This window comes from Canis aureus, chromosome 22 (assembly GCF_053574225.1).
Source record: "Canis aureus isolate CA01 chromosome 22, VMU_Caureus_v.1.0, whole genome shotgun sequence".
NCBI classification, from domain to species: domain Eukaryota; kingdom Metazoa; phylum Chordata; class Mammalia; order Carnivora; family Canidae; genus Canis; species Canis aureus.
This window is the reverse complement of record NC_135632.1, coordinates 5,697,873-5,719,166: the sequence shown is the minus strand read 5'-3', so window position 1 is coordinate 5,719,166 and position 21,294 is coordinate 5,697,873. Positions and strand designations below refer to the sequence as shown.

The window sequence follows — 21,294 nt, the reverse complement described above, 5'->3', positions numbered from 1 at the left end:
TCCATCTCGCTCACGCGTGTGCATCTCTCTGTCCGCACACACATACACACACTCAACACACGGAACCATAAGTGGGTAAACATGGGTGACAGTCCGCAGGTGACTTCGTCTGAGATCAGGCTTTCGGAAATAAGTCATCATGCCTTCTTTCCTATAATGAGGAAGCATCCCCGAGTAGCAGGGACACTGATGCTGGAGAGACACTTGATTCAGAGAGAGGGCTGGAGAGCACAGGCAAGAATGCCCTCACCCTGCAGTCTGTGGAGCAGCAGAGCAGGAGCTGTGACCTTGTAGAAAGCCACCTGCCCCCGGCCCCCTCTTACCAGGACAATAACTGAGGCCCCCAAGACACACTCAAGGAAGACAGAGACTGGAAAACCTCCAGCTCACAAACCCAGATAAACTCGTCATGTGAGTAATTTATATTCTACTGGTGTTTTCTAGGGACCAGCTGTTGGCTTTGCACAGATTTGTCCTAAGTCCTCATAAATCACACGGTCAGGTGGAGAGGATAGTTACTCCCATTCTATTGATGAGGAGCCTGAGGCCCAGAGGATTACGAGTTACTACACACAAGGTCATGGGGTTGGTAGGTGGCCGAGTGGGATTCGAACCAGATACAGGCAAGTAGGCGTAAGATCTGAATTGCGAATCTGAAGCACCCATGAATCTTTCTGCTTTTGGAGCACCCACTGGTCAGCACGGTTTCCTTGGATCAGTCTTGAAGGAATTCTGCAGCCTGTTACACGCGCAGGAGACCCTTCTTGGAGAAAGTTAAGACCTTCCCTAGGGTGGATAATGAAGTTCCCAGGTGTGAGATACGAAGCCCTCCCCGCTCGGAGCAGATGTGTTAGGTAACTGGGTAAGCTGCTCCTGGTAGGTTTCTGACATCACCTTCAGGTGCCTGACCTCCTTGCCACATCTCCATTTTTCTTCCTTCCAGATGCACATACCTGTAATCCTCCTTCTGACCTTGTCACTTGAAATTAAAGACTTGGTTCGTGCAACTTTCCTGAGAAATCACACATGAAACAGCAGTGCTCCTTGCAGCTCTAGAAGGCCTTTGAGAAGCCGGCAGTATGGTTGGGGGGGGGGGGGGCTCAATTTGGCATGTTTTTCAGTTCTCTGAGCATTTGGCTCCTGCCTGACATGGTTTGGTTTGTGCAGCGTTTTTGCTAACCCTATACCAGGCATGATCTCAGTGGTATTTTCTATACGAAACACCTTGGCATAATTCAGGATGAAAAATAGGGTATACAGGAGGGAAGAAAATCAAATTTGATCGGCAAAGTGCTGACATCCTAATTGGAAGCAGCGAGAAGTAGCATACGATTGCCGCAGGCCTACCGAATCTGTTTGTCAACCCCCTTCCCACCCCCAACTCACGGGGAGGCATATTTTTAAAATTCTGTTGAATTCTTTCCGATTCTATTTTGAGGGGAATGGCTAGGTTTGCAGGGAACGGCTAATAAAGTATTGGCATTCTCTTCGCTTTTATCATCTGAATGGATTGCAAACGGTGTCTAAGAGGCTTTTTTTTTTTTTTTTTTTTTTTTTTTACTGAGCTTGGGTTACAAATAGAGTAACCAACCCCTGTCATTGGGTTAAAATATATATATATATATATATATATATATATATATATATATATATATATATGTTTACCTGGTAGGGGCAGTTGAGATTTATAAATAGCCAGTAGTGGCACATAGACTTCTTTTGTCTTCATATTATGTGATAGAGTAGCAACAAAAGTTCCTTAAGGAGGGGCCTTATTCTTTAATACACAGTCTCAGGCGACCCTGTATCGGTGATAACAAGTAGTTCACTTCTCACTGCTGCCTAATGCTTCTATTAAACGTTTCAGAGCTTCTGAGACAAAAATTAAGAACTAATTGATATGAGATCCATCACAGTGATGCTAATAGAGGCAGGGTTCAGCTAATTGAGTCTTTTGTACATATTTACATTTCATGTGCTATTTCAAAACTCAAAAAAAAATGAATGGAATGCTTTTGGAAAACCAACGTACCTCTCCTCCTTCTGCCTCTTTGGATAAACAACCATCCTAGAACTTGTTAAGCAGCAGCAAGACGTAGAAAACATCCAAAGTGGCGTTCTTTAATTTCTGAATAATATGTTTGCTTTAACATTTCTTCTGAACCAGCTCCTTTCTATTTTCGGCAAAATTGCGTAAGATACACACGACGAAAGAACATATATCACAAAAATAGCCTTTCAGAATATTTCAGTGTGCTGCCAATACTATCACGTTCTTCTGAAAGGTAGCTGTTCCCACGTTTGCGGTAACGTAAGGGAAACGTCGTATGAGATGCAAAAATACTCCTGAGAATGCGTCTGGGTCGAAAATCCCAAAGCCCCTTATCGGTTTTTCACAGGAAACATGCGTGTGCAGATGGCCTGTTGAATTTTCCGGCATTTTACTGCAGTATACAATTTGTGTCCTGAGATCCTGAGTTTCTAGAATGGTGTTATCTTATCTCTTTGAGGTGCCTCCTAAAAGGAGTCCAGAATCCGTTGCCTAGATGCCAGAGGAAGGTGACAGATGTCCTCCGCATAAACAAGGCTGTTGTCCTTCCCACCCAGCGCTTACTGGGCTGTGTCCCTGTCCTGTGTCATTCCTCCCTCGGATCCCTCTCCTGGTGTGTCTCTGACATCCTAGGAAGCAGTGCCACCGTATTCCCAATAGAGTAGCTTCAGAAGGGGCTCATGGGTATCGGTGGCTTGTAGATTTGTGATGCGGGTACAAACACGAGTTACTTTGCACGGGGAGCCCATCCTAGAGGATGGTTTGGTATCCAGGACCGATCCCAGGTTCCAGGGCACTTTCGAGGGACGTGGTAATTCTAACCCCCACCACAATGGCAACAAAGAGCCAGAGGTCTCTGGAACCATGCTGGGCTGCTAGGTCAAGAAAGCCACTGACTTACCTTTACAAGAGAACGAATGGTCCCAGGGGATGTGGATCCTCTTCAGGTCTGAAGGAATTTCCTTTGACCTTTGAGCCCCCAACTTTATCCACTCCTCTTGTTGAGGATGTTTCTCAGGAAGTCAGATGCCATCGATGCCACCTGCATCGGACTCTTGTTTATCGGTGGGAATTGCATTTTGTATTTCTTTTTCTAACCTCCATCACCCAGCCTAATGATAAGCTGTTAGGCAGCCAATATATATTGATTAAGAGATTAAAAAAAAATAGGAAATCAGCAAAATTGTAGATCTAGGTTCCTTCTTAATACGCATGTGCCGTAGTTGGCACAGTGAATTTGAATGTTACAATCCAACAGTTCTCTGTAGAAACTGTTTTCTCAAAAGAGTCATTTACTTCCCTGGGAATTCTCATAGACTCCGCTTTTCGTCAAAAGTATAAGATTATTTTAAATACTTTTTTTTCGAAGACCCTCACTGAAAAAAAATGGGGCCTAATTTATAGAACTGTGCTAACAGTTATTGAGCGTAACCCGTTTCGTATGAATCTGTTTTTATCACTGACATTCCCCTTCATCCCACAGTGGTTCTCTACAGCAGCTTTTAGGATCAAAATTATCAGAGAGATTTTTCTTCCCAATTTCATCCAAAGTGAGAACTGTGGAGACCTGCTATCATCTTGATAGTGGCAACCCTAATACTCTGGGGCAAAATTGAGGTGTTTTGGGGTTTTTGTTGTTGTTGTTGTTGTTCAAAGGGTAACTTGGACAACTTTGCTGTTGACAACTCCGTTTATGGATTTCACACAAACCAACTCTGACATACCGATACACAGCTGATAACACGTGGCATAGTCAATGCAGGTGAAATCCGCAGCGTCACTCAAAAGTGTATTGTGGTGACGGCCATAAGAAGTCTGTATCGATGTACAATGAAAAGAACCCTTAGATTTTGTTTTCTTAGTTGCTGCATTTTGTACACTACTGGCTATTTGAATTTCAACTTGATACCATTTTTGTTCTAAATATAGCCTGCCAAATGTGTTTATACAGTGCAGATAAGTCAGGCAGAGGAGTCTCCATTGCTTTAGTTGTTCTGCGACTGTACAAATTCCTTAGTTTCACGGGGATCTCAGAGTCCTTGTCAGCAAATGGGGAGAAGAGGTGATCCAATCAGATAAAAGTGATCCCATCAGATAAAAGTGATCCAATCAGAAAATCATGGGGAGGATAATGGGAGGCCTGTTCTTTCCTTTATTTACCACTGGGGCCCACCACGACGGGAAATAAGGCTTTGCCCTCATGGATCCTACATCCTAATGGGATCAGTCAGTCAGTCAGTAGGTAAACCTATAAATCAGCCACCTAACTGCAGGTGTGAGCAGTGCTACAAGGAACATAAACAGGAGCAGCAGCCTGGTGGAGACTGGTTCTGGGAGGACTTGAGTGGAGCAGGTTATGTTCACTGCTCTGTCTGGAAGAGCAGAGGCAGTAGGGGGTCGTGTGTTTTCCTCCTCATCATCCCCAGTTAATTTTCTTCCTGTTTAACCATCGTGTTCGTGATTGATAAAACAACAACAACAACAAAAATATGGATACCTTTTTATTTGTGACAGCTGTTTTTGTTTTATAAATTTAAGATTGCAAAGCAGATATCCGATAGCTTTGAGGGGTGACAGAGTGATTAGGTACATTTTCATTGCTTCACAGGGTGATACAGATTATTGCAGACCCAGATGTCGTATAGTCATCCTGATGATTGTGGAAGTGTGGGTTTTTTTTCTGCTCTCTTGGTATATAATAAATTTCACGGAGGCCATTTGTGCACTAGCTCACCTTTAACCCGCTTGAATGGTTTAGTGCAACTATTTTGTCTTGGATTGTTAAGTACCATTAGGTGAAGCCATTACTCTTGCTTTGTTTAATGGGTGCCCATCTTACTCTATCCTCATGACTTAGGTCCTCTTCACCATGGACTGTCTTCCTGAAATTCAAGTAGTCCTCAGCAAAGCCATTCAATGAATGGATTATCCTTGCTTACACTCTAGATTTCCTAATCAGGCATTTAGGATAATGCCCCGTACTTCACTTTGTCAGCCTTAAAAAAATTAAGCAACAAAGGTTATCGAGCCGCAAATTCGTTTATTTGGGAAACAGCAGAGGATTGCAATTTAGAATACGAAGACTCTGGCAAACCATCAGCAAGTCTGGAGGACAGAGGAGGAGGGCATCCCTTTGTAGAGGAAAGGAGGAGGTTGGGATGTGGTGTTCTGACAAAAGCTCATTGGAGGAAACTGGGAATTCCGAGTGGTGGCAGCTTGTCTTTGGCTGCAGGTGAGGGCAGCTCGCTGTAGCCATGCTGAGAGGAAATCTTTCTTCCTCCTGAACTCTGCAGGCTGGGCCTGGTGACAGTGCTTGAGAGCTCTCCCTTAATGGCTTCCCAACTCTATTTAAAAAAAAAAAAAAAACTATTTTGTTTATTTATTTGAGAGAGAGCCAGAGCAGGTGCATGAGCAGGGGCAAGGGCAGAGGGAGAGGGAGAAGCAGGCTCCCCGCTGGGCAGGGAGCCCCACGTAGGGCTCCATCCCAGGACCCTGAGATCATGACCCGAGCCAAAGGCAGATGCCCAATCGACTGAGCCACCCACACGCCACCCGCCCTCCTAAAACTCCATTTGAGTGAGGTTTCCTTTATTCATTTTCACAGCCTTAACTCTCTGAATGTGCCTCCCCTAAGTAAAGCCTTCGTCCCAATCAGGTTGGCTTAAACACTGGCCATTGGATGGCCTGAAATTCCCACCTGTGTGCTATCTTACCTGTTAGGCCCTCTGTCTTTTTGAATTCCTGGGAAGGCAGCTGCGTGATGGAGGACACAATCCTCCAACTTGGCATCAGACCTGAATTTGGGACTCAAACTTTATTGGCTACTTTTGTCATCTTGGGCAAGGCATTTAATCTCTGCGAGTCTTTGTCTCCCCATTGGCACAACACGGTTAATATTACTTACTCCTATGGTCATTGTGAAGTTCAGGGAAAATGCTAGACTCCCAGTGTGCTCTCCCCTGCACTTTGTTCACCTTGGTACCACGTCGTGGTATGAAGGACACTTCATGGTACCGACCATCTGTTTTCTGAAATATTCCCTTGTGTGTTAGGCTTTATGATCTGCCCACATCACCTTCTCTTTTCATACTATTTTCACGTGACCTTTTTCTTTTCTTTTTTTTTTTTAAGATTTTATTTATTTATTCATGAGAGACACACACACAGAGAGAGAGAGAGAGAGAGAGAGCAGAGACCCAGGCAGAGGGAGAAGCAGGCTCCATGCCGGGAGCCCGATGCTGGACTCGATCCCGGGTCTCCAGGATCAGGCCCTGGGCCGAAAGCAGGTGCCAGACCACTGAGCCACCCAGGGATCCCCTTTCTTTTGGTTTTTTGTTTGGTTGGTTTGGATTTTGGGGTGTTTTGATAGGCAGATAAAAGAGAGAGAGGTCGGTTAAAATTCTCAAAAAAGAAAGTGTGAGGATTACCTCTTTATTTTAACGAACCATCTGTTCATTTATGTGAGCGGTGTTTTGTTTACGAAAACCGAGGTAGAAGGAATGGTTTGTGGTGAATGAACAGATGTTTTTGCATAGCAGACCCATAGAAGTGCATTGAAGACAAACATGGGGGGCGGGATGGGGTATATGACCTGCCCTTAAATGTGTCATTGGAAAGACAACAGGAGGGGAAATGACAGGTTCCCCCAACACGCAGTAAGCCAGCAGGGCTGTATAAAGAGGAGGCCTGTAGGGCGGCCCTGTGAAGCCTGTGTGACAGTAGCGATGGGCTGTTAAAAATGGGTGATCCAACCTGAAAATTTCCTCACCTTTTAAAATCTGGCAGTTAAGGAACATCATCATTTTGAGAGCTGTTTCAATCTCAAATGATCAATGGTATGCTTTAAACGTAAATAACGAAGCTATTGATAATTTGTGAATTTTTACCCGAGTCTTTTTTAAGGTGTTTCTTGATCCTTCCATGGTCCTCTGTTTAATATTTTCCTAAAATAACTGCATTGACTGATACATTATAAATCTCTTGCTGCCGTGCGCTGGCACAGGCTCCACCATGGCATGCACTCACTCGGCAGGGGGAGGCACCTGCACCCTGGTCCCACATAAGCTAGAATATTCAGGAAAACCCTGGCAGTTTATAATTAGCATACCGATTTGAAGATGAATTATTTTTTTTGTTCATTTGCATAATCAGTCCATCTGATTATCAATGTTATTCTCTTTTGGAAATCAATATTAAAAAAAAATAATCTGCCTTACCAAATGGTTCTTTTCAGGGCACAATGTATGTAAAAAAAAAAAAAATCAAAACAAACCAAAAACAGTTGCCCTAATTCAGCACAAGAGAAATTTATTGTAGATTAGGAACCACAGCTTTTTAAATGAAATTTGAAATTATTTTGATTACAGGTCAGTGCTAACTGTGAAACAAACAATTTCAGAGATACCTAAAAATAGTTACACGTAGAGTACTTAAATGTATTTTGGGTAATGTGAAACTTAATCGCATCATTATGAGTCACTGAAATAGTTTGGAAAAACTGTTTAGGAGGTAGGCATAGATCCTGATTCTTATTTATTTATTTATTTTTTATGTTAGTGCATTTGCTACACCAGTTTAGAACAATTCCATCTAATTTTAGACAGGCTTTTCATATTTGATTTCATGATCTTGTAGGATTCTCTTGGGGGGGGTAATATGACTGTTATGTTCAGATGTTAAAGACGAATATGTCACATTCAGAGCACAGACCTTAAAATGATCCATATCAGCTACTGGCAGAGTAAAACGAGGCAGACATGAACTTTGTTTTTCATTGCTTTTGGTGTTTTTGAAATCAGGAAAAAGAACATAATGTGGTTACTTTATTGGTATGCTGCTTGAGCAGTGCTTCAGAATCTTTGCCGAGTTATCTACTGTATTGATACCTCTGAGTAGCCTTTTCCAATCGGAACAATCCATATTACATTTACTATTTATTCTTCTCAGATGTGATTGTCCTCTGGAGTCCAGTTTTTATCTTGGTATAAGGCAGCAGTGAAACGGAGTAATGGACTAATGATTGAGCCAGAAATTTGCTACTGAGTTGTATGAAATTATAAGATATAAAGATAATAAAGCTTAATTGGCAGAATATTACTAGGTGTTCAAAAAGCACTGTTTTAGGTGTTTGGAAGTCAGACATCAGGTTAACGTATGTTCTCTACACGTTCATTGTGTCTATTAAATATGTATTCTATGTATATGATGCAATGTACATGTTGCTTTATAAGATTCGTTTTTTATAAATTTATTTTTTATTGGTGTTCAATTTGCCAACATATAGAATAACAAATTAACACCTGTTATGAGCCTGCCCCTTGTCTAGGTATTGTTTTGGGAATGCAAATGGCAAATAAGCAGTCATGGTTCCACTCTCACTGAGCCTGGTCTAGTAAAGGAAACAGGCAGCTGGCATTTAATTATGATAAAGGGTAATGAATGCTCTGGAATCAGCCAGAAGAACGTAAAACAAAGATGAAGCTTAAAAAAAAAAAAAAAAAAGGGCTTCCTAAAGAAGGTGACATCAACTGGAGACTCTTAAGTCTAACTACAAATTAGCCAGGCCAAAAAAACCCTGCAAGGGCAGAGTGTTTTGATAGTTGGATCTACATGGTCAAAGTGATGTCTTATGAAAGACACTGAACCTAGTTCAGTTCGCTGTGGCTGGGAGAGCGTGTGTGTGTGTGTGTGTGTTTGCACGCATTAGAGTAGGAGTGGTTCGGGGAGGGTGTGAAAAAGATGGGTCTGGGAGATGATTTGGAGAATGATCAGATCTGTGTTAGCTCTGGCCCCATCCGTTAAATTACTTAATTGGTGTCCCCTCCCCAGCTCTCAGCCACTTCAGGAGTCCTCACAGTCCTGCCCCATGAGTTCATGAAGTACAGCTTTGCTGCTGTGCTGACGACATCCCGGGCCCCGGTCTGTAGAAGGAACTAGATGATCTGTAACTCAAGTTTTTAAAACTTGTCCTCACACCGGAGTCAGCCTACGTTTCATACTTCTTTCTCACGTCTCTTATAAATGTATTTATTATTTGTCACTGATGCTTCAGACTATGCCGTTTCCTCTACCTGGATATCTTTTCTAACTCTTCATGTTTACATTATACCTCATCTTCAAAGCCGTTAATTTGATTCTTCTAAATGGAAGCATTCTCTTTTTTTTTTCCTTCGAATTGAGAACTCTTTATCTGAACGTCCCATATAACAATCTTTGCCTTCTGTCATTATATTCTAGTTATTTAAGTGCATGCCTCATTTCTCTTCATGGAAAAAAAAAACAACATCTGATTCATTTATTGACTCAATTGCCCCATAGCACTGAGCACATGAAAGGCCCCATCAAATGGTGCATAAATGAATAAATGAGTTATTCCAGAAGATACTAAGATTTAAGGTGAAGTATATTTAAGGCAACACCTTGAAACATTTGACAACAGTTCTCTTCCATCATTTATCTATCCATCCATCCATCTATCTATTTTCGCCTCATCCATTCAGTGCCTAGCTTCTAGCTTACTTTTTTACATCGATCTTTGATAAGTTTGATAAGGAGACAATGAATCACTTGTTCTGTTCTGCTTTCTCTTTCATCTATGTCCACATAGGTGTGTCTGTGCATATGTATTTCTTATCTATATATAAATCTTGCTCTTTCATTTTTTAATTTTTTTAAAGATTTTATTTGTTTATTCATGAGAGACACAGAGAGAGGCAGAGACACACACAGGCAGAGGGAGAAGCAGGCTCCATGCAGGGAGCCCAACGTGGGACTCAATCCCGGGTCTCCAGGATCACACCCTGGGCTGAAGGCGGTGCTAAACTGCCGAGCCACCAGGCTGCCCAAATCTTGCTCTTTTAGAACAATTTCATAGACTCTGTATGTTCTGGTATTATTGCAAGAAACACAAAAGAAACCTTCTGTTTCGCTTTTGAATAATTTCTGATGCGGGTGGAACATATCAATGTCCAGTTTCTCTGTCTGGATTGAAGTAAAAGCATGTGTTGTATCTGCAAGCAAACAGCAACAACAGATTAAAGTTGCCCTCAGTCCCTAGATTGTCTCGGCCACCTGTATCCTGCCTACCCACTGGTGGGATGTATGGGGACTCTGACATGTCTAGTACTTCCAACTTCACCACTTGACACAGGTGGGGCCTTACATGGGATATTTAACCTCTGGAAGCTTCTGTTTCCTCATTTGTAATAGGAGGCTAGTAAGAATCACTTCTTGGGATTGCCCTGAGGGTAGATGATAGAGATTATTGTGAGGGTTAATGATAGACATTGTAATTACACCCGGACAGGACACAGAGGAGGTCACCATTAGGGCAAGGATTCTATCCACTGTAATGGTCTTCCAAAGCAAATGCTGTTAGTCCTGTGGAGACCTCATATCTTCTTATTTGAAAATTTATGACATGCCAGTTTACCTTCATAAACGTTTACTGCAGCTATGATAATTTTAACTTGAGCATAGGCAACTTACAATGGAGTCATAAACTCAATACTATCAAGATAACTTAGGAGCCACCTAAGACCTCTAGCCCTCAGTGGATGGGAATGAAACTAAATTGTATATGAACTGCTATTACTAATCTAAAATGCCACTAATACTTTGATACACTTTTTGGTGTACCATCAATGTCGAGTATCTAATAAGAATACTTAAGGGCTCTCCTGGGTACACTGATGACATGGATCCTATGCCCCTCTTTTCCCATGAGCTCTCTTGCTTCCTGTGAACAAGGTGTTTAGAAGCATGTGGTGCTGGTCTGAGGCACCGTCCTATGACTGTATGCCCAAGGGAGCAAAAGGCAGTAGCTCTTTTTTGGGTCGTCCTTTGCCCTTGGGTGCCCTTTCCATCACCGTGTAGGGAAGGAGCTATGGAGGAACCAGTTTAGAAACAGATATGTCGGTGAAGAGACAGTCAGATAACGCTAGCAGTTGCCCTGGAGTCATTGGCAAACACTGGCTTTGCAAGAACTATGGAAAAAGTTGTGATTGATGCATAAATGAGAATGCGGATTGGTATATATAGACTAACCAATGGTCCTCAGAGTAGCAGTCATTAGAATCATCTGAGAGCTTGCCTGGGACCCAGCCAAGATCAATGAAATTAGAATTTCTGGGAGTGGATGCTGGGTATAGAAATTTATTATTTATAATGTGCAGCCATGGTCAAGGACCAACCGCCTAGGCTTTATCAGTATCATCGCAGTGATGTGATAGCTGGGATGCCAGAAATGCCCTCCTGTCTCTTAAATTGCGTATTCATTCTACAAACATTTATCAGAAATGCTTAGGTTGCTAAGTTAGGTTTAGCCCTGTCTTTAACAAGTTCTTAATCTAGAGCAGCAGACAGACTTGTGGAAATTAGCTGTAATGCAATTTGACAGGTGCTGAGTTCACTACTGTGAGTTTATTCTCTCTGGCAAGAAAATAAAGACGAGGCCGGGAGGGACAGTGAGGGAGAAGATGTCCCCCAGAAAGTGACATTTGAAAGTGTCATCTCTCGTAATTAAATGTAACTTAGGAATATGGTTCCCTGTTACTATCCACTCAGTTTAAAATCCAGATGCTTCGTTTCCCTCTGGTAAGAGACTTACCTTGGGCACTGGGAAAGCTTTCTCACAGCCACCCAGGAGCGATGTTACTCGGATGCAGTTTCACAAATAAAGGCGCTGTTTGGGCCGGGAGTTGAGGACCTGCATAAGGTCCCATTGCCAGTGGGTGAAGAGCTGCAGTGAATCCAGGTCTCCCTGGCTCCTGGATGGGTGTTTTGTTTTCTTTTGTTTGTTTGTTTTGTTTGTTTGTTTTTGGGTGTGTGCTGGACCATTCATTGCCGTCCTTGGCCACTTAGAGGCTTGGTGTGGGTTCAGTAGAAGAGATTCTAACTTGATAGGGAGCTGAAGGACTCTGGTAGAGGGGAAGCTGAAGGAAGTAGAGAAAGCTTGTCCTTTCAAGCTTGTCCCGAGAAGTGGGACCGAGTAACCGGAAGCAGGGTTTCTGAGGTTCCAGGGGTGTAACGGACACGCTAGGAATGTCCATTTACTGAGTACCAGACCATCATAACTGAGGCCCTTGTGTACATTCTTTCCTCTAATACTTACATCCTCCCTAGGATGGTATTCCTATCTTCATTTTTATAGAAGAGGAAGTTGAAATGTAGTGAGGTTGAATAATTAACCCAAAATCTCACTACTAATAAATGCCGAAGTTGGCATTTGAACAAACAACTCTGTGATTCCAGCTCATGCGATGTTAACCATTGAGCTGGGGCTCAGTTGCTTTTTTTATGTCAAGTCCTGGGACATTTCCTGTGAGAAGCTCTCTAAGGCCTGTATGTGAGAAGCTTACAAGCTAAGGACACAGATAAATCCAACAAGTGTCCATGTTTCTTATATGGGTGGGTGGAGGGGAGCAAAGTACAAAGATGAGGTTGGGTATCTCTGGTAAGAAGTTACCTAAAGAAGGAGCCAATGGGGAGGAGACTAGGGAAGAAGGGAAATAGAGTTGACGAAGAAAAAAAAAAATGGGACCATAGCATGTGAGTTGAGAGGGGCCCTGGAGGGGATACAGAAGGAATGCTTGAAAATGTTGTTGGACAGAGCATCTTGTATCCTGAAAGACAGACGGACTCATTCACTTGGCAAATAGTTGTTGGGCTTATTGGGTTGGCCCAGCTGGTGGGCACGAGGTTGAGACACGACACCGCCTTCTGGAAGCAGTGGGCACAGGAAGGAGGTGTACAAACAATGCACAGTGAAGCCACGTGAGTCCGTTAGCAGAGAGGCAGGTCCTAAGTGCCAGCGAAGGCAAACCAGCTACTGCTCCCGGCGCCCACTTGCATTAGCCAGAGGTGGAGGCGAAAATCCATGCCTCGGTTGCTTTACTCGCTCCCTGCACCCAGGCCTGGTGTTTAGCAGATGGGGCCTCCAGCCTAAATGCTGTTGATACGATAGCGAGAGAAAAACATCATGTGACAGCAGCCTGTGCTTTTCCCCTCTTACGTTCCCAAAATTCCGGCTTATTAAAAAACAGTGTTGCCATGGCTGATGTTCTTGGGAGGCCCACCACCTCCATACTCCTCATCTTAATTAAATAAGCACTTAAAGTGGAATCCGCTCCGCAGCCCCTGATTGCCTTCTAGAACAAGGCAACCTTGTGATGATGCAGCTTTTTCGAGTGCCTGTGTTTAAGTGATGACTTCAGTACCCTTCCGCCTCCACGAGTCTCCTTATAGATGTTGGTGAGAGTTCCAGGATTCACGCGCACCCAGTCGTACTTGTTTGTTTATTGTGCCCATGCATCTTTCCAAAAAGCGACCGGAGGATACTCGAACCATGAGCTCTTGCTCAAAATTCTTTCTCAAAATTCCCATTTTCTTCCCACTGATCACTTTTAAGTCCCTTGCGTTGTGTCGTCTCTGTAGAGACTTGGGGCCCTGCCTTTAAAAAGCCGGTGGAAGCCTCTAGGGTAGGGGTGGGGGTGGGGGGAGAGAAGGATACCGGCTCAGGCTCAGATAGCCTTGGTTGTGATTCTGCTTTTTTTTTTTTTTTTTTCCTTCCCCCACCCTCACTGCCTGTGCTGCTGCAGTCAGCATCCAATCGAGATGTGTTCTGGGCTCAGGAGCCAATTGTCTTTCTCCTCACTGCAGCCTGAAGTCTGTGCACAATTTTAGCAAATTGTCATGGGGATGCGGGGGGGGGGGGGGGGGAGGGTGCTTTCCCTGCAGGAACAGAGCCAGTGTCATTGAGCACATTTTGTTCAAGTACAAAGTTGATCTGTCTGAAGGAGACAGTGGTCAGCCGTGGTAAGGACCTTTGTCGCCTCACCTTTTCTTCGTGCTCTGTCATTGTTGTTTATGTGAAGAAGTAGCGTTTAATCACTGGTCTCGAGATGAGACCTGTGGGGCCAGCCAGCGACAACATTTGTGTGCAGTGAGGGAATCCCAGAGGTTTTACAGAGGAGTCCGAGTGAAAAATCGGGGGGGAAAAAAAGGTGTTTGCTACTTGGCAAAGATGATGATGTGTCTGAAAGATTAGAGAGCAGTGTAGTGTAATAATTTCGGCACATAATTGACAAAATTTTGGACATCCGGTACAGTTGGGAAAATGACCTGAGCACTAATTCAATGCACAGTATACAGTATCCCAACTAGTGGACTTGGATGAAAGATTTACAGTGAAAAGTATTGAAATAGGACTTTGAAAATATTGCATATTATTATTCTTTAAAGTTTATCATAACTGATAATAAATCTTATTTTAGGTATGTAAAAATTTATAAGTAGGTGTATCTAGAAGGTACAAACATAGCAAATGCCTCATATAAATGCAAGGTAATAGTGTTATTAATCTTGAGCTGACTTCAGAGATGTTTTACCTCTTTGATTTTCTTTGAGTTTTTTATTGCTGAATAAAAGACTTGCCCCTTAAAACCTGCCATCCTCTCTATATCACTAACTTATAGTTTTCATTTTATATACATACATTAAGAATTTATATAGAAAGGATATATATATACACATTTATGTAAATATGTATTATATATACATACATTTAAATATATACTTATATATTCATATATAAAGAATATATGTATTCTTTTTTCTATATAAAGTCACCTTTTCTGCATATCCAGTATCCTTTGGCGTGTCCATTTGTATCCATTTGTAATATATCCAAATCACAGAGGCCAGTCAGGGGAATGCACAGATAATCTAAGAACCTCTTGCCTTGCTAGATGTCTTGTTGCAACAGGTGGTGGGAAGCAAAATTTTAACCTGTTTGGTGTTCATTTATTTTCTAACATTGACCCTATAGTATAAGTCCTGCCGAAGGGAAAAAAAAATGAATAGCAGATAAACTGAAACTTATAAGAGAATCTAATGTTATTCATTATACTTTGGAAATACCGTGTGGATTAGGCTTCTCCAGAATCACTTGTTTATGTCGTGAAACATCTTCTCCTTTGTAGAACTCAATGGAGATAGAGGCATTCATTTGGTTCTGACCTATTCTGGGTAGAATCATCTATGTTTTAGTGTAATGATTAGAGAAACATACGTACATATGTACTTGAGTATCTAAAAGTGAACATCAGTGCGAATGCATCTCCAGCGTAGTGGGGAAGAGTGTCAACTGTGTAGCTAGACTGCCTTGGCTTGATTATATGCCCTTGGAGAAGCACCCTCCTCCCCACATCCTTACCATCTCCTCCCCACATACGTTTGGGGAGATATTTAAAGATGGAGAGCTTTTGTGTGGCCAATGCTAGGACTGGAAAGGACTGCTTAAACAAGTCTTTCAGGAGATCATTAAGGAAAAAATCCTATGCAGTTGACTTAGAACATTCACCTTCTTTTTACCCTCCGGAAATCCTTAGAAATATAATAGATATGGTCATGTTGTAATCCATCTATAATGATACGATGATGAATTGGGTACTATTTCTAAAACATTTTGTATTTCTCAATTGAAAGGCATGTGCTACAAATAGAGCACTAAATTTTATTACGTAAATGCTAGGGTTTTTAATTATTAGCCAAGATTGAAGAGTGTCTCATTTGGATGCCATAAAACTTCACAAGTGTTTCTTGCTACCAACAGTTTAGAAGTCTGACAGTTGCTCTACCGAAAAAATAATGAAGCAATTGAAAAAAATAATAGAAACATAGTGACCTGGCATTTCCAATTTTATGGTGCCATAAAAAAGCAGCCAAGAAATGTTGGACTGTTTAATGATGCTGGCACCTACCAAATGTCACTGGGCTTTCACAAGGTCATGGAGACTCTGGTTTGACTCAGGGATGTTGGCCAGACCCATGTTGGGAACACAGGAAGACGGTGGAAGAGGGACAGACAGTAGGTGCCAGTTAAACCCTTCCCTGCACTTCACACAGTAGGCTACACGCTTGTGTGGCATTCTGCGGGGTAGAGGCGAGGCCATGGCTGTCACAAAAAGGTGAGCCTGTTCCTTCATACAGCATCCCACCACCGACATTTCTTAACATAGGATCCTTGTGGGCCCTCAACCGAAGAGGCCAACTGTCTTCAGATGACTGTCAGCTACAATTGTGTGCTCATATTGCTGTTGCCATCACCGTTGTACGTATATGGGATCTCTCACAGACAAAAGCTGCTGGAGAAAGAAGGGAATGGTATTTTTGTACCAAGAATGTGTGTGATTTGTTGCCTTTTCTCCTTTTTCCACCTCTTCAGGCTCTCATGCATTACATAATACTTCTCTAGATGTGTAGAGTTTCAGTTATGCCATTTTCAGGATGATTAATGGGAGTTGTGCAATTAAAGCTCCTAAGTTCTCTGGGAAAAAAGTCATAGTATCCCGATGTTTGAGTTAGAGTGCGTTGAGTTTGCGTCAGCATTGAGGATATTTTGGGATATTGTAAATGTCACTATTGGTTTTAATGTCCAAGAATCTTCATCACCGCACTTAGGAATGTTCTATGAAGTAGTGCCTAGAACAGCCTTGGAGTACGAGCTAGAAACGTCTAACCTAAAATTGCCGGGTTGAGATCATGTTAGACTTTGATGAGAGAACATTTAACCCAAGTGAAACAGACTCTGTTACCTTCTTTCAGGCCATGGCAAGATTACAAATTTGAACTCAGCACATTGTGTGTATGCACCTGGGTTTGTAGTTTTCTTCCTTTTCCTGGCAGTCTCAATCATTGTCAAGCCACAGTGTATGTGTGAACATGAACTTTTTATGGGATCAAGAAATGGAAAAATCTAAATTGGACTTCTCTTGTAAACACAAGAAAAATATTTTGTATCTGGGCTAAAATGATTTTTAAAAACTGAGACTATTTCAATTAAAATACATTCATAAATTTCTGCTTTTTTCCTCTCACTGATAGGAGAAAAATTTCCCAGCTCTTGGGTTTGACCTGAGCTCCAAGCATTTGGCCTCATGTTGTTTGGATGAACATAGAGTAGTCTCCACCTGGAAAGTTAAGCTTTAGATATCGATTAGTGTTACTCTATTTACCTTATGTTAAGTTTAGAAGACTGGAAGTTAAATGCCTAGCAAAATAAAAGGAGAATTGGCTCCTATCTTCATGTTCTTTGAGAATGCATGTGTTCTTGGAGTTATCTGCAAGTCCAATGAAGAAAGTAAAACAGGAAAAGTAGTGTTGGGTGTAAAGAATATCTTCTTACCTTTCCACATGATAAAATTCTGAAATAGGTACAGTGTGCAAAAACAGCAAGGACAATAGAAATCCCATTTTGTTATGAGTTAAAGAGCTATAATACTTGAGGATTAAAAGGACATAGAAAAATTACTGTTAACATGTGAATATTATAGGGACGCCTGGGTGGCTCAGTGGTTGAGCATCTGCCTTTGGGCTCAGGTTGTGACCTTGGGGTCCTGGGATCGAGTTCTGTATCGGGCCACCCAAAGGGACCTCGGGTCTCTCTCTGCCTTTGTCTCTGCCTCTCTCTTTGAGTCTCTCATGAATAAATAAACTCTTTTAAAAAAATATGTGAATATTACATATTTACTACATACAATACTATACAACTTAAATAGAGTAAATATATGGTACTGGCTTATTAAGAATGTAGATACTATGTATCTTTACAATAGAATATAGTACACTGTTTACAACACACAGCAAAACAAAACAATAACTTAAAATCAGTAAAATCTCCACAGAGATTTTCCAAGAAAAGAAATGAAAATACCTGTTCAGCTACATTAGGGATTTATACCAAATGATAGTCCAGTGTTCCTTTGCGTTTTATTCTATGGCTTTCTAAAAGTCCTTATGTGTTTTTCGAAATAAAACATGAAATGTAAATTTTAGGTTTTATATTCTAGGTTTCTTAAATTTGCAACAAGAGCAGAATCTAAGTTTGTAATACATATGCTGCTCTTAGAAATAGGTACATAGTTGGGGTGAATATATATGTGTGTGTGTGTATGTGTTTGTCTTTTTAGTAGAAGTCTTAGCATTTATTCATTAAAGCATACAGGAAATCCATGTATTCCAAATAATCCTACAAGTAATAGATTCTCTGTGTCCTGAATCTAACTAGAATTGGTGCAATTTGTCCATCTCCTTGTGGTTCTCTAGATACATCTAAGGATGGTGCTAACTATTCAGGGAAGCTGGGTGTTCTAGAGTTCTATCCATTTAGACTAACGGCAAAAGCCATCACCCCCCCACAACCAGTAACCTTTAGAGCCCTTGTGTCTACCCTCTTAACCCTATCCTTTAGCTTCTTTGATCATTATCAGCATTTTGTTTTTCACTGTCCACTGACAAAATTTCTTCTTTTCTGATAGTTCTAATTCCAAAGAGAAGGCTTTTGTTTTCCTTATTTATGTTTAGATTAGGGTTGCATCATCTCCCAACAAAAGTTTACATCTTTAGAGAGCTGCCTCCATTGAAAATAGGCTTTATATTCATCCAGTGAAAACAGAAGATGAACAGACAAAATGAATGTTCTTTTCCCTCCACCTCTTAGCCTTTACTTCTCATGCAAGGAACGGCCTTAATCCAATTTCAAGTGTGTATACCTACATACATGTGTGTATACATTTGCATATGACTAAACACAAAATTATGCAAGGATCCACCAGCATTTCAGGTGGTGGTCCGAAGTCGTTCGTTATTTTTCTGGGTTCTCTGGCTACTTAATTTACCTTTCTCAGTAGCTTCTGTTTCAAAGTAGGGAGTATACGTCTCACATGTAGTTATCCTGAAAGAACCTTTCTGTAGGGAAGTGAGACCAAGAAAATGTTGTGACTCTTAAAGTCAGCATATCCAGTGTTCTAGTTAATGGGTGAATGGAGCTATTAATATATTTTTGGAACTTATTTACTTTTTTTTATATACTACCATCTTTGTTTTAATTTCACATAAGAAATAAACATTGAAACTCACATATTCAGACCTTGAAACTTTTTAGAAGCTACAGCTATTAGAATGTGGCAAAATTAGAAGGAATAACTAACTGGTCAACCGCCCACCTTCTTTGAGTCAGGTTTTATAGGACAAAACTTATTATCTTAAGTTTGAGGAAATTGTCAGACATTTAAATGTGAGTATGGAAATATTTAAAGTTAATTACAAATAACTTTGGGTTGGCAGTTTTTAGTTGTGTACCCCTTTTATGCACTGAATGTTTGTGTCCCCCCCCCAAAATTCTTATGTTGAAGCCCTGTTTTCTGTGTGGCTGTATATGAAGATGGGGCTTCTAAGGAAATAATTCAGGTTAAAGTCTCAAGAGTGAGACCTTAATCTGATAGGATTAATGTCCTTCTAAGAGACATTAGAACAAACCTTCTCTCCTCGTGCACACACCAAGAAAGGCTGTATGAGGGGTAGCAAGAGGGTAGCTGTCTGCAAGCCAGAAAACACTCTTACCAGAAACTGTGAGAAAATACATTCCTGTTGTTTAAAACACTCAGTCTGTGGTATTTTGTTGTGGCTGCCAAAGCAGGCTAAGAAGCCCCCATTAAATTCCATGAGGTATAAAGCAGTGGTTGACTCCCAACTGGAGATGATTTTGCCTCCCCCTCGCCCCAAATATGGTATTTGGCAATATCTAGAGACAACTTTCACTGTCATAACTGAGGACAGGAGTGCTTCAGGCATCTAGCAAGCCAGGCATGCTGCTAAATATCCTACAGTGCACAGAACAGCTCCACAACAAAACCTGTACGGCCCAAATGTCAATAGTGCCGAGGCTGAGAAAGCTTGAGCTTCCTCTTATAAGGTGCTTCTGTTCTTGTAAGCTGGAGCAAGTCCTTCATGGAAACAAGCAGCCTGTAAGAAAACATACACTTAAGAGCAACTAAATCCTGTGTGTTAGGTGCAATAAACTATTTTCAATATTTGCAAGCCAATAAACTAATTTCTAGAGTTAATCAAACTCATATCCACCTAAACGAAAACAAAATGGGAGTGTATATGCATGTGCAAGCATGTTTGCGTGCATATAATTTTTTCTAAAAGTTAATCGTGTTTTAAACTGCCTTAAATTTCCTACCACTAGATGCCAGTAATTTTTAAATAAATATTATATATGTAAATTTATTCACCTTGTATCAGAATCGATAATTACAAATTAGCATGGTAGAGCCATAAGAAATATTTTTGGAAATGCATGAAATGATATTTTTTGACTGCCAGTTTTTTTTCCCCCTTTGGCAAAATTTTTCTGAGATACTTGTATCATCTCAGCTGAAAAAAAGAAAAAGAAAAAGTAGTAAGAATTTTCAATAGGAAGCTACCAAATTCCTTTGCCAGAGTTTCTGGCCAATATCTGAGCAATGAATATCTCCAGAAAGTGCTTCAAAAACATTTGTGTATCTCAATTGCCCCAAAGGAAATACTGGTTTTATTTTAACAATTGAAATAAATGGGTGCAGTTGAAACAGTTTTTCCTGAAAACCAGTATTTCCAGTGAAAGTTGGAAAAGATTGATGAGTATAAGCTGGTACCCTTATAATTTTTTCATTACCCTTTATTTCCAGAGTCTACCCAGATATGACCCAGTAATTTTAATTCTATCACTTAGTTACTATTTGGCAGCTTAATGTCTTTTTACATTCTTTTTTTAAAAAGATTTTATTTATTTGAGAGAGAGAGAGAGAGAGAGAGAGAGAGACCGAGCATGAGAAGGGCAGAAGGAGAGGGAGAAGCAGATTCCCCAGCGGAGCTGGGAGCCCCATGTCAGGCTTTCTCCCAGGATCATGACCTGAGCTGAAGGCAGCTGCTTAACTTACTGAGCCCCTCAGGTGCCCAGGTGTCTTTTTACATTCTGATCTCAGAAATCACCATATGCCTTTTATTTTAGGTAGATGAATTATAGTTAAAAATGAGAGGTTAGTTTCTCTAGTTTTCAAACAGAATTTTGATTTTTTATTGAGTTTCACCGATATCTAAGATGTTTCATTTTTTATTGTTAGCTAGTTCTTAAATATTAAAAATAGCTAAAAGACCATTTTCTCATATCTCTAAATTGCCAAGTAGTTCTATTCAGTTTTATCTTTACAATTTATATCCCATTATACATCATATGGTGTATATACATCATATAGTGTACATACATACTCATCATTTTTAAATATGTACTATATATGCATCTATTATTAATTACTTAGGAGTGCACCTTATTGGGGCATGCGGGTGCCTCAGTTGCTTAAGTGTCTGCCTTAGGCTCAGGTCTTAATCTCACAGTCCTGGGATCTAGCCTCTCATCGGGC

The 21,294-nt window shown here is 41.1% G+C and overlaps 1 protein-coding gene across 29 annotated transcripts in view; it reads left to right on the top strand.

Annotated features, from left to right (window-relative positions):
• The window catches only part of MBNL1 (muscleblind like splicing regulator 1), a 279,557-nt gene that overhangs the window by 212,437 nt on the left and 45,826 nt on the right, over positions 1-21,294 (top strand). The window contains exon 1 of one of the 29 annotated variants that reach the window (XM_077864677.1): positions 13,843-13,864. The exons of the other annotated variants lie outside the window; for them this stretch is intronic. The gene's annotated coding sequence lies outside the window, so the exon portion shown is untranslated. Of the gene's footprint in view, positions 1-13,842; positions 13,865-21,294 lie in introns of those variants that run through there. 29 annotated transcript variants of the gene reach the window in all.